The following is an 11522-nucleotide window of genomic DNA, read 5'->3' as shown; positions in this document are numbered from 1 at the left end:
GGAGTGGAAGCAGAAAAGTATGGACATGGAGGAGAAGGTTGACTCTGCAGGCATCTGACAGCTCCCTTCTCCTTGGTGAAGGCAGCTTCATGTGAAGTGAGGCACCCCATGTCCAGGGGAGGTGGGAGCTCCACCTGCTGCAGCAGCCATGGCCTGTGGGTTCTCAGGGCTACTCTGGAGGTTAATCAGAGAATGTCAAAGCAACCACATTTTAACAGAAGGAATATGGCAGTTGGGAAGTTTCCAAGCAATCAGTCCTCCTTTATTTGAACTAGAGGAAGAAATTTTGGGGACTGAGGCACAAAATAACTACTAATACACATTCTGACTGGCTCCCAAGACTGATGGTCTAAGGAAATAATATCTGTTACATATGAGTATAGATAAGTCTTTAATACCAAATAACTACTAATTATTTATTGAGCTACTACAAAGTAAGACAATATGCAGGACCCTGGAGATGCAATGAAGAGAAAGAAGCTTCAGTCCTTGAGCTCATGTGCTTCAGAAGCCCAGGCAGGGAAGACAATCAGATAGTCACACAAATGAGGAAGTACCCTAATGACCAACTGAAGTCATTTCTATTAAGGAAAAAGCCTGGTTGTAACATATAACAAAGGACATTGGTTAAGCAATGTTCCCAAGGTTAAACAGCTGTGAACTAGGTGGGTTGATGAAGTTGAGGAGCTTTCTCATTTTAAAATCTTTCATAGTGTTACAATAGTGTGTAACTAAACTATCAACATTGAAAGTTATCCAAGAAATAATCCATCCAATGTAGTAGATAACCTAGAGATTTTTACATTATGGAACGAAAAAAAATATGCTTTGGATAGATTTGTTCAGAATAGCATTGCTATTTAGACCAGCCTCTAACAAGCAGTATTTGGTAAAATCTTATTATTGTAGTTTTCAAATAGTACATGTTGTTATGTTATGAAACCAAGGTTGCTTAGCTATTTCCAATTGTAGTGACCAGTTGTGGCATGGAATACTTTATTAATTCTCTCACAAATCTCCAATGGGGAAAGCTAATATTGTAAATTGCATGACCACTGAGAGAAATTTTACAAATTGCAAAACACTACAGCTCAAAAAGAATAACTGTGTATTAATGAAAGAAGTAAAACTGATTTTAAAAATGAAAAAAATATAATTTTCACATTGAACATGCTTTAATCTTTGAGAAAAGTTAAAATTTGATAATACTTAAAGAGATTATCAAATACTGCTATAAAAATGTCAAGGAACTATAAGCATATTTTCTCATAATAAAACATTCAAAGACACTGAAGAAAATAAAACTGATTAAAATAAAAAGGGGAGGGGGACACCCAAGATGGCCGAATAGGAACAGCTCCAGCCTCCAGCTCCCAGTGTGAGCCACACAAAAGACGGGTGATTTCTGCATTTTCAATTGAGGAACCAGGTTCATCTCACTGGGGTGTGCCGGACACTTGGTGCTGGTCAGTAGGTGCAGCCCAACCAGCGAGAGCTGAAGCAGGGCGAGGCGTCATCTCACCTGGGAAGCGCAAGGGGGAAGGGAATTCCTATTCCTAGCCAAGGGAAACTGAGACACACAACACCTGGAAAAATCAGGTAACTCCCATGCTAATACTGCACTTTACCAAGGGTCTTAGCAAACGGCACACCAGGAGATTATATCCCATACCTGGCCCAGAGGGTCCCACGCACACGGAGCCTCCCTCATTGCTAGCACAGCAGTCTGAGATCTAACTACAAGGTGGCAGTGAGGCTGGGGGAGGGGCGCCCGCCATTGCTGAGGATTAAGTAGGTAAACAAAGCTGTAGGGAAGCTCAAACTGGGTGGAGCCCACCGCAACTCAAGGAGGCCTGCCTGCCTCTGTAGACTCCACCTTTGGGGACAGGGCATAGATAAACAAAAAGCAGCAGAAACCTATGCAGATGTCAATGTCCCTGTCTGACAGCTTTGAAGAGAGCAGTGGTTCTCCCAGCATGGAGGTTGAGATGTGAGAATGGACAGACTGCCTGCTCAAGTGGGTCCCTGACCCCTGAGTAGCCTAACTGGGAGACATGCCCCATTAGATGCATACTGACACCTCACACCTCACACGGCTGGGTACACCTCTGAGACAAAGCTTCCAGAGCAAGAATCAGACAGCAACACTTGCTGTTCAGCAATATTCTATCTTCTGAAGCCTCTGCTGCTGATACCCAGGCAAACAGGGTCTGGCATGGACCTCAAGCAAACTCCAACAGACCTGTAGCTGAGGGTCCTGACTGTTAGAAGGAAAACTAACAAACAGAAAGGACACCCACACCAAAATCTCATCAGTATGTCACCATCATCAAAGACCAAAGGCAGATAAAACCACAAAGATGGGGAAAAAGCAGTGCAGAAAAGCTGGAAATTCAAAAAATCAGAGTGCATCTCCCCCTCCAAAGGAACACAACTCATCGCCAGCAACGGAACAAAGCTGGACAGAGAATGACTTTGATGAGCTGAAAGAAGAAGGCTTCAGTCGATCAAACTTCTCAAGGCTAAAGGAAGAACTATGTACCCAGCACAAAGAAACTAAAAACCTTGAAAAAAGAATGGAAGAATGGATAACTAGAATAACCAATGCAGAGAAGTTCATAAACGAACTGATAGAGATGAAAACCATGACACGAGAACTACGTGACAAATGCACAAGCTTAAGTAACTAACTCGATCAACTGGAAGAAAGAGTATTAGCTTCCTTATCCTTATACAAAAATTAATTCAAGATGGATTAGAGACTTAAATGTTAGACCTAAAACCATAAAAACCTTAGAAGAAAACCTAGGTAATACCATTCAGGACATAGGCATGGGCAAAGACTTCATGTCTAAAACACCAAAAGCAACGGCAGCAAAAGCCAAAATTGACAAATGGGATCTCATTAAACTAAAGAGCTTCTGCACAGCAAAAGAAACTACCATCAGAGTGAACAGGCAACCTACAGAATGGGAGAAAATTTTTGCAATCTACTCATCTGACAAAGGGCTAATATCCAGAACCTACAAAGAACTCAAACAAATTTACAAGAAAAAAACAAACAACCCCATCAAAAAGTGGGCAAAGGATATGAACAGACATTTCTCAAAAGAAGACATTCATACAGCCAACAGACACATGAAAAAATGCTCATCATCACTGGCCATCAGAGAAATGCAAATCAAAACCACAATGAGATACCATCTCACACCAGTTAGAATGGTAATCATTAAAAAGTCAGGAAACAACAGGTGCTGGAGAGGATGTGGAGAAATAGGAACACTTTTACACTGTTGGTGGGATTGTAAACTAGTTCAACCATTATGGAAAACAGTATGGCGATTCCTCAAGGATCTAGAACTAGATGTACCATATGACCCAGCCATCCCATTACTGGGTATATACCCAAAGGATTATAAATTATGCTGCTATAAAGACACATGCACTCGTATGTTTATTGCAGCACTATTCACAATAGCAACGACTTGGAATCAACCCAAATGTCCATCAGTGACAGACTGGATTAAGAAAATGTGGCACATATACACCATGGAATACTATGCAGCCATAAAAAAGGATGAGTTCATGTCCTTTGTAGGGACATGGATGCAGCTGGAAACCATCATTCTCAGCAAACTATTGCAAGAACAGAAAACCAAACACTGCATGTTCTCACTCGTAGGTGGGAATTGAACAATGAGATCACTTGGACACAGGAAGGGGAACATCACACACTGGGGCCTATTGTGGGGAGGGGGAAGGGTGGAGGGATCGCGTTAGGAGATATACCTAATGTAAATGACGAGTTAATGGGTACAGCAAACCAACATGGCACATGTATACATATGTAACAAACCTGCGTGTTGCGCACATGTACCCTAGAACTTAAAGTATAATAAATAAATTTAAAAAAGAAAGAAAAAAATACAAAAAAAAAAAAATAGTGTGGCGCCTGGAATCCCTGCTACTTGGGGGGCTGAGGCAGAAGAATCGCTTGAACTGGGGAGGCAGAGTTTGCAGTGAGCCAAGATTGTGCCACTGCATGCTAGCCTGGGCAAGAGCCAGACTGTCTCTAAAAAAAAAAAAAAAGGAAAAATAAAATAAAATAAAATAAAAAGGGAACTGCTGGTTGGAAACAAAAATCAAGTAACAGTTTTGTATTTTACGTGATTGCAATAATAATTGAAATTTTCTCTCAGGTCAATTTATGTGAAGTTAAAATACTTCTATATTTAGCTCCATCTTTATCCTTTAAGAATGGAATAATCATTGCGCTAAGGAGATAATAACTTTAAGAAATTTTCCCCAGTTGCCTATGGATATTTTTTCAATACATTTCCAAGTTCTTAATATATTTCTATCAATTTTGGAAAGATTTTGCCAAGAAAAGTCTGCAATATTTAGAACAGTATCATTGCCAAGTCTGGCTAAATGTCCTTAAGCAAGTTGTGGATTTCAAACAATGCAACACACCGCAGCCAGGAAATGATGATCTAAATGTTTTCAGTTCTAGTGCCCACTGAAGTTCTTTTCTTTATCCTCCTGATCACAGTATACAAGCCATCAGCAGTAAATCTTGATCTTCCTGTTAGTGGCTGAGCTTACAAAGACACAGAAGACATCTTGAGAGCTTGAATGAGAAGATTTGGATGATTATTATTTTGGCAAAAATGAAAATGTTGGGCTCATGTTTGCAGCATGTCACAAAACACCTATAACTTAGAACTCAAGGATATATTGGAATATCAGGTGCTCTGTCAGGATTGCACATATGGCTTGGGAATGTCTCATCTAAAGCATTTCTACTTGAAGTCTGACCCCAGCATCAGCAGTTAAAAATACAGATTTGTGACCCTTACCTGCTGAATTAGTATCTCTGAGATGGGCCTCAGGGATCTCTGTTTTAACAAGGTGTCCAGGTGATTCTTAGTCTCACTTAAGCGCTAGAACTTCTGGTTTAAAGGACTTCTGGGTGCCGGGTTACAAGACAATCAGATTGTTCCCCCATAACAGCAACATAGACATCACCTGGAAACTTTTGAGAAACACAGACTTTTCTGCCCTAGCCCTACAGAGTCGGTCTACATTTTAGGAAGGTCCCTATGGGATTTCAAGTCCAAGTTGGAAACTGAAAGGGCGCTGATCTCCTGTTTTCTGAGGGAGTGTTCCCCCTGAGGCCTCTCCTCTCCAGCAGTAGCTAGAGTGCTCTGGGCCTCTCTCTCCTCTCCCATACCAAAATCCTCATTTACCCAACGATGTGTTTCAGGCAGGCGCAGGGACAGGAAGTGATTTGTATGAGCTAGTAAGTTTTAGTGTATAGTTACTGGTAAAATTCAATGTGCTTTGAATTCCTACAACACTGGCATTAAAAGAAAAGATTTTTGGAGATGACTCTCTCTCTCTCTATATATAAATACATTGCTTCTATAAAAAGGCTTTATTTTTTATCTTATAAGGCTTTTCTTAATACAATAATTGTACATATTTATGGGGTACAGTGATATTTTGATACACGTACACAAAGTATAATGATCAGAGTAAATTAATTAGCATATCCATCACCTCAATCATTTATCATTGTGTTGGGAGTATCCAAAGTCCTCTTTTCCAGCTATTTGAAAATATACAATAAATATTGTTAACTATAGTCACTCAAGAATGCTATGAAACACTACACTAGAACTGATTCTCTTATCTAGCTGTAATATTTTATGTCTGTTAAGCAACCTCTCCCTAACATCCCTTCTCTCCTGCCCTTCCCAGCCTCTAGTAACCACTATTCTACCCTCTCCTACCTTTATAAGATCATGTTTTTTAGATTACATGAGTGAAAATGTGTATTTCTTATGGCTAAATAGTACTGCGTTGTGTATATACATTATATCCATTCACCTACTGATGGACCCTTAGGATGATTCCATTATCTTGGCTACTGCTGCAACATGGGAGTGCAGGTATCTCTTTGATAGACTGATTTATTTTCTTTCGGATAAATACCCAAAAGTAGGATTGCTGGATCTTATGGTAGTTCTATTTTTAGTTTTTCTGAGGAATCTCTGGACTGTTTTCCAGAATGGCTGTACTACTTTACATTCCCATCAATAGTGTGGGAGTGTTTCCCTTCCTCTAAATCCTCGCCAGCATCCATTGTTATTTGTTGGTCTGAAAACAGCCATTATAACCAGGGTAAGAAAATATCTCATTATGGTTTTGATTTGCATTTCCCTGAAGATTAGTGATTTGGGGCAGTTTTTCATATAGTTATTGGCTATTTGTCTTCTTTTTGGAAAAATGTCTAGTGAGATCACCTGCCCATTTTTAAACTGGATTTTTTTGTGTGTCATTTTTCCTTGAATGACTCTCTAATGTGAGATTCTAGGCACAGTGAGAAACTGGTGGAGTAACTCAAGGTTTGGGGGGGCTAGAAGTTTTTTGTACTCTACAAATCAGGCATGAATAGGTTGACTCCTTTCTTTTATAAACAAGAAATGATTGCACAAATAATTCACCTCCACTGGCCGGTCACCTAGATTTTCTTCAACTGTCTGATAACCCCAGACCAGTATGAGCCCGGTATTCTTGGTGGTCGGTCTAGCCAGTAACACTGCAGTGGTTTCAAGAGACCAAAAATTAAATATACACCTAGGGGTTGGGGTGATTTTGAATGTCCTATACACATTGGCACTTTACAGCACCCTGAAAAGTCCTGGAATCAAATACTCCTGCCTCCTCCAACCACCCTATGCCCAAATCTGGAGATCCCGGTTTCCAAATATTATGATTATAGGATGGAGATGGTGGCATGGTTTTTAAAGTTTTTTAGCCAATTATAATACACAATTTTAGGCAATACTGATAATTACTGATCAGTTGTGTTACTGTTCATGAAGTTTTCATGCATAATTCAATGGTGACTATACTGTTATTACTTGAATAAGACATATGTTTTCTTTTATATATAAGAAATGCTATCATTTTATACCTCAATCTGATGCATGCATGATTTGTTATAAGTTCTGCATCTAAATATAGGTCCAAGCACGCAAAATAAACAGTAATTGTAATTTTGGTATTACCTTGCATTTTGCTAGTAACTGTTTAAAAAAGTAAACCATTTAAAATGAAAATACAAGTTGAGGATGGCTACATTTATTAAGCATTTCTTCATCAAAATTTACTGAACACTAACTATGCACTAAATACTACAGCAAAGAGCTAGCTGGGATTTGGACAATCATTGATCTTTACCTAAAATTTAAAGTTTGAAAATCTGACTAGGTACTTCTACTTTGATTTTTATAATTTTACTGAAACACTGGTAAACAAACTAAGCATGAAGCCTAGCTTCTTGAATTGTTTACAATGTACCTCAATGATATGAGTAAGCCCTTCTAAAGTTGAGATTGTGGCAAGTTTTTACAATATGGACAATAAAGGAGAAACAATTTTTTCCCATTGTATTTATGATAAAAACAATATTGCCACATAAAGAGGAAATTAAATTTACCCATAGTTCCTTTTTTTCTAGGTATTCTCTTAATCTTTATTTTCTAACCTTTTTAGAAAGGTTATTCTCTAACCTTTTTTCAATGTATTCTTAATCTTTATTCACAACATACTTTTTACATAGTTGTAAGCATGTATTCATACAATTTAGAGGAAATCACTACTTACGCGGTAATATAAAGGGTTTATGCAGACTTCTCTTTAAGGAAAGTATACAGTGTAAAACTTACACCATAATCCTCATAGACTTAAGAGTTTCAACTATCAGACCTAATTACAACTTCCCTTCCTTCCTTCTCCACTTGAGTAAATGAACTAATAGGAGGCTTTCATTAGTTCGAGTGCACTGTCCCTAAGAATACATGTAAAATATTGTTATCTTCTTGCTTAGCATTATCTTTATGCAATCATCATAAAATCTTAAAATTATGAATGCAGATTCTCAAATCTGCATAAAACAGTTTAAAGTTATCAAATGTCTTTTCCACAAGTAATTTTAGTACTTTTTCCTGTATACACTTTGCTTTTTAAATTTTCTGGTATAAACATCCCCATAGTAACTTAACCAAATATCTCATTGTTCTTATTCCTCTCTTGTTGAATAAGGAAGGCAAACAGACTTCTTCAAAGGACATCCGCATCTAAGTACACTACAAACACCAAAGGAGGGGTAGCATTATCTAGGTAGAATCGAGTCTGCAATTAAAGAAGTACGAGCCTGGTTCCACCGTACATCGACTGTGATTGATCTTGGGCCTATCATTTTGGCCCCATGCAATTCAGGTTAAGTCTACTGTAAAAGGAAGATCTTACTGGCACTCCAATTCTTTGTAGATATGATGGCAAAAAAGCAAGAATATTCATAAGCATTTCAAAATCCTCAGATGAAAGATACTGGATTTTTTAAACAGAAGATTTCGTTTGTTATTAAAATTCATTAGAATAAATACCACTTAGTACTAACTTGTCCTACTAAAACATCTCTGTATCATTCTGGTTAAAAATTATAAATGAGTTTACCTTTCCAATATGTTTCAAGAATTGTCTGGAGAGCATGTGAATCTGTTTTCATTTAGTGACACACTGACATCTAGTGGAGATTTATGGTGTGCTAAAGGATATCACACACCCAAAAATAACCACAGTTCTGATGGGGCAAAGAAAAAGCACCTTTTGTTTTTTATGCAAGGCATCAAGAAAAAGATCTTTAAAAGATTAAAGAAATGTATATTTCTTGTATACTTAAGTTTTGCTTGTTCAATTAGAAACACTGGCCAATTCACAAAACATAAAATAAAAACATGGAATATTAGAGGTGGGAGTGGTGAAAAACTGTTTCATGTTGTGGCTTAAGAGATCCCAAAAAATATCTCACTAATTCAGAATTTAAAGGAGCAAGATGTAATTATGTGCTCACTTCCTCTTTACTTTTTATAGTGAATGCAGGCAAGGGTGGAGGGAAGAAAGGAAGGAAGGGGAGCGGGGGAGAAATGAGGAAAGGGCACGTGGGAAGCAAGCCTTCCAGGATTTCCACTACATCCCTTGAATTAACTTCTGCATCTCCTTGTGGTTAGAATTTTATTAATTCCAGAAGGAAAGCTCCTTTAAGCAAATATATGTGTAAGCTATTTGGCATGTCACTAAGCATTTATCTAAACCTGCTCATTTAATATACTGTATTTACTTTGGAATAAAAATATAAAACAAAATGTTTCTATTACCCTGGGCTTTCCCAATGCTTAGCACCATCAGTAAAAGCATGGCTTTTGTGTTACCTTTCTGTCCTTCCACAGGTAACAAGAAATAAAGGCTAAGTGGCCCCAGGAGGAAGTCAATTTAACATCTGCATATTTTATTTAACATATAATTATTTAAATTAGGTCAGATTAACAATTATTCATTGGAAAATTATCACAATCATATCATATCTGTACAGTTAAATCTAAAACTGTGTCTCCCCCTCCCCCTTTAGTGAGCCTGGGAAGGACTCGGAGTGCAGATGGTATATTTGATATACATCAGCCTATTTCCTTGTTTTCTATTGAACTTCAACCACTGGATGGAACTTCTTTACACCACTGTTTAATTGCTTCATTATTCCAGTCAACAGGCAAAGCTGAAGAGGAGGAATTCTGGAAGCTGGAATAAAGAATTTATATTTAAACTGCTGTGTGCTTAGCCTTTGCTTCTGGAAGACCTTTCCACCACACCTCTTGTGAAAAAAAAAAAAAAGGAAAAGAAAAGTGAAAACATCTTACTGTTGGCCTGGAGGAAACATGGAACTAAAAGAAATCCTCAAGAACTAGGAAATATGTGATTTTTCTCTTGACAAGAATGTGTATGACGTTGCTCCTGCCACACCCAGAATGCTTCTAAATTCTTTAATTCGCTCTTTCAATGATGTCTGGAAATAAGAATCATCATCCAGAAATGGTTAGACCAGCTCTCAAGTGGAAAATCATATATATATATATTCTTTTTGAAATAGGGTCTTGTTCTGTCATCTAGGCTGGATACAGTGGTATGATCATGGCTCACTGCAGGCTCGACCTCCTGGGCTCAAGCAATCTTCCTGCCTCAGCCTCCCAAGTAGCTTGACTATAGGTGTGCTCACTATGCTTGGCTAATTTTTCAATTTTTTTTTTTGTAGAGATAAAGGTTTTGCTATGTTCCCCAGGCTGGTCTTGAACTCCTGGCCTCAAGCGATCCTCCTGCTTAGTCTCTCAAAGTGTTGGGATTACAGGCACGGGCCACCACACCTGGCCCTAAAATAATCTTAAGGCAGCCATGTTACTTAATTATAACCAAATGTCCTTAAATAAATATGTATCCATTGATGGTGTTGTTAAATTTGTAAAAAGAAATATACTCACTTATTTCCTTCTCAGCAATTAACAAACTTCAATCTTCAGAGCCCAGAGACAAAAACAAACAAAAAAAACAACAAAAAAAGATGCGACACAACCTATTAGCACAAGCAAAAACAACGTTCTAACAGTGAAGCTTCATGCTGCACTCCAATGTACAATTACCCATACAATTAAAAAAATTTTTTTTTACTGCTTTAAAAAAGTCTTTCAGACACTTTACACTGCCCATTGTTTTACCACTACCGTAAATTTTCCTTTCACTACATTTCTGCAGTGTTGTTCATTGTTTTTAGTTCAATTACATAGTTGAGAAAACTCAGGCCCAGAGAAGTAAACAAGAATTCCTTGCTAGGCCGGGCGCGGTGGCTCAAGCCTGTAATCCCAGCACTTTGGGAGGCCAAGATGGGCGGATCACGAGGTCAGGAGATCGAGACCATCCTGGCTAACATGGTGAAACCCCGTCTCTACTAAAAAATACAAAAAAAAAAAAAACCAGCCAGGCGAGGTGGCGGGCGCCTGTAGTCCCAGCTACTCGGGAGGCTGAGGCAGGAGAATGGCGTAAACCTGGGAGGCGGAGCTTGCAGTGAGCCGAGATCCGGCCACTGCACTCCAGCCTGGGCGACAGAGCAAGACTCCGTCTCAAAAAAAAAAAAAAAGAATTCCTTGCTACAGAGCAAGACAGCGAATAAGGCATTTGAAAGCTTACTCTATTATAGGCTGGTGGTTGCATTAATTAAACTATTCTGGCTCTGAAATTCAGTATTCTAAAGACCCAGAAGTCAGATTTAAAATATCAATTATTATGAAGTGTTTTACTCACTAAGAAACTATTGCGATAAATCAATGACCAATAATTACTCCAAAGATATAACTAACATTTAAAAGTTGTGATCTCCACATTCATTTATTTCAAGAGAAAGTGTCAAAATGTGTTAGGCCACAACCCTTGGTAATTAGTTTTTATATATGTGTAATATAGATTTTATTGGATATGTTCTACAGATGGTGATTTTAAAGATTTCCCAGCAGGATCCCAGCTTTGGAACTAAGGCTGCTGTCCCTACAGTGCATAAGCAGCAGATTCCAGTGATTCTGAGAGAATTCACAAATTGTTTGGGGGGAAGGGGGCATGCGTGTTTGTGTATC

This window comes from Macaca nemestrina, chromosome 11, assembly GCF_043159975.1.
Source record: "Macaca nemestrina isolate mMacNem1 chromosome 11, mMacNem.hap1, whole genome shotgun sequence".
In the NCBI taxonomy this organism is placed as follows: Eukaryota; Metazoa; Chordata; class Mammalia; order Primates; family Cercopithecidae; genus Macaca; species Macaca nemestrina.
This window is presented reverse-complemented; position numbering follows the sequence as displayed.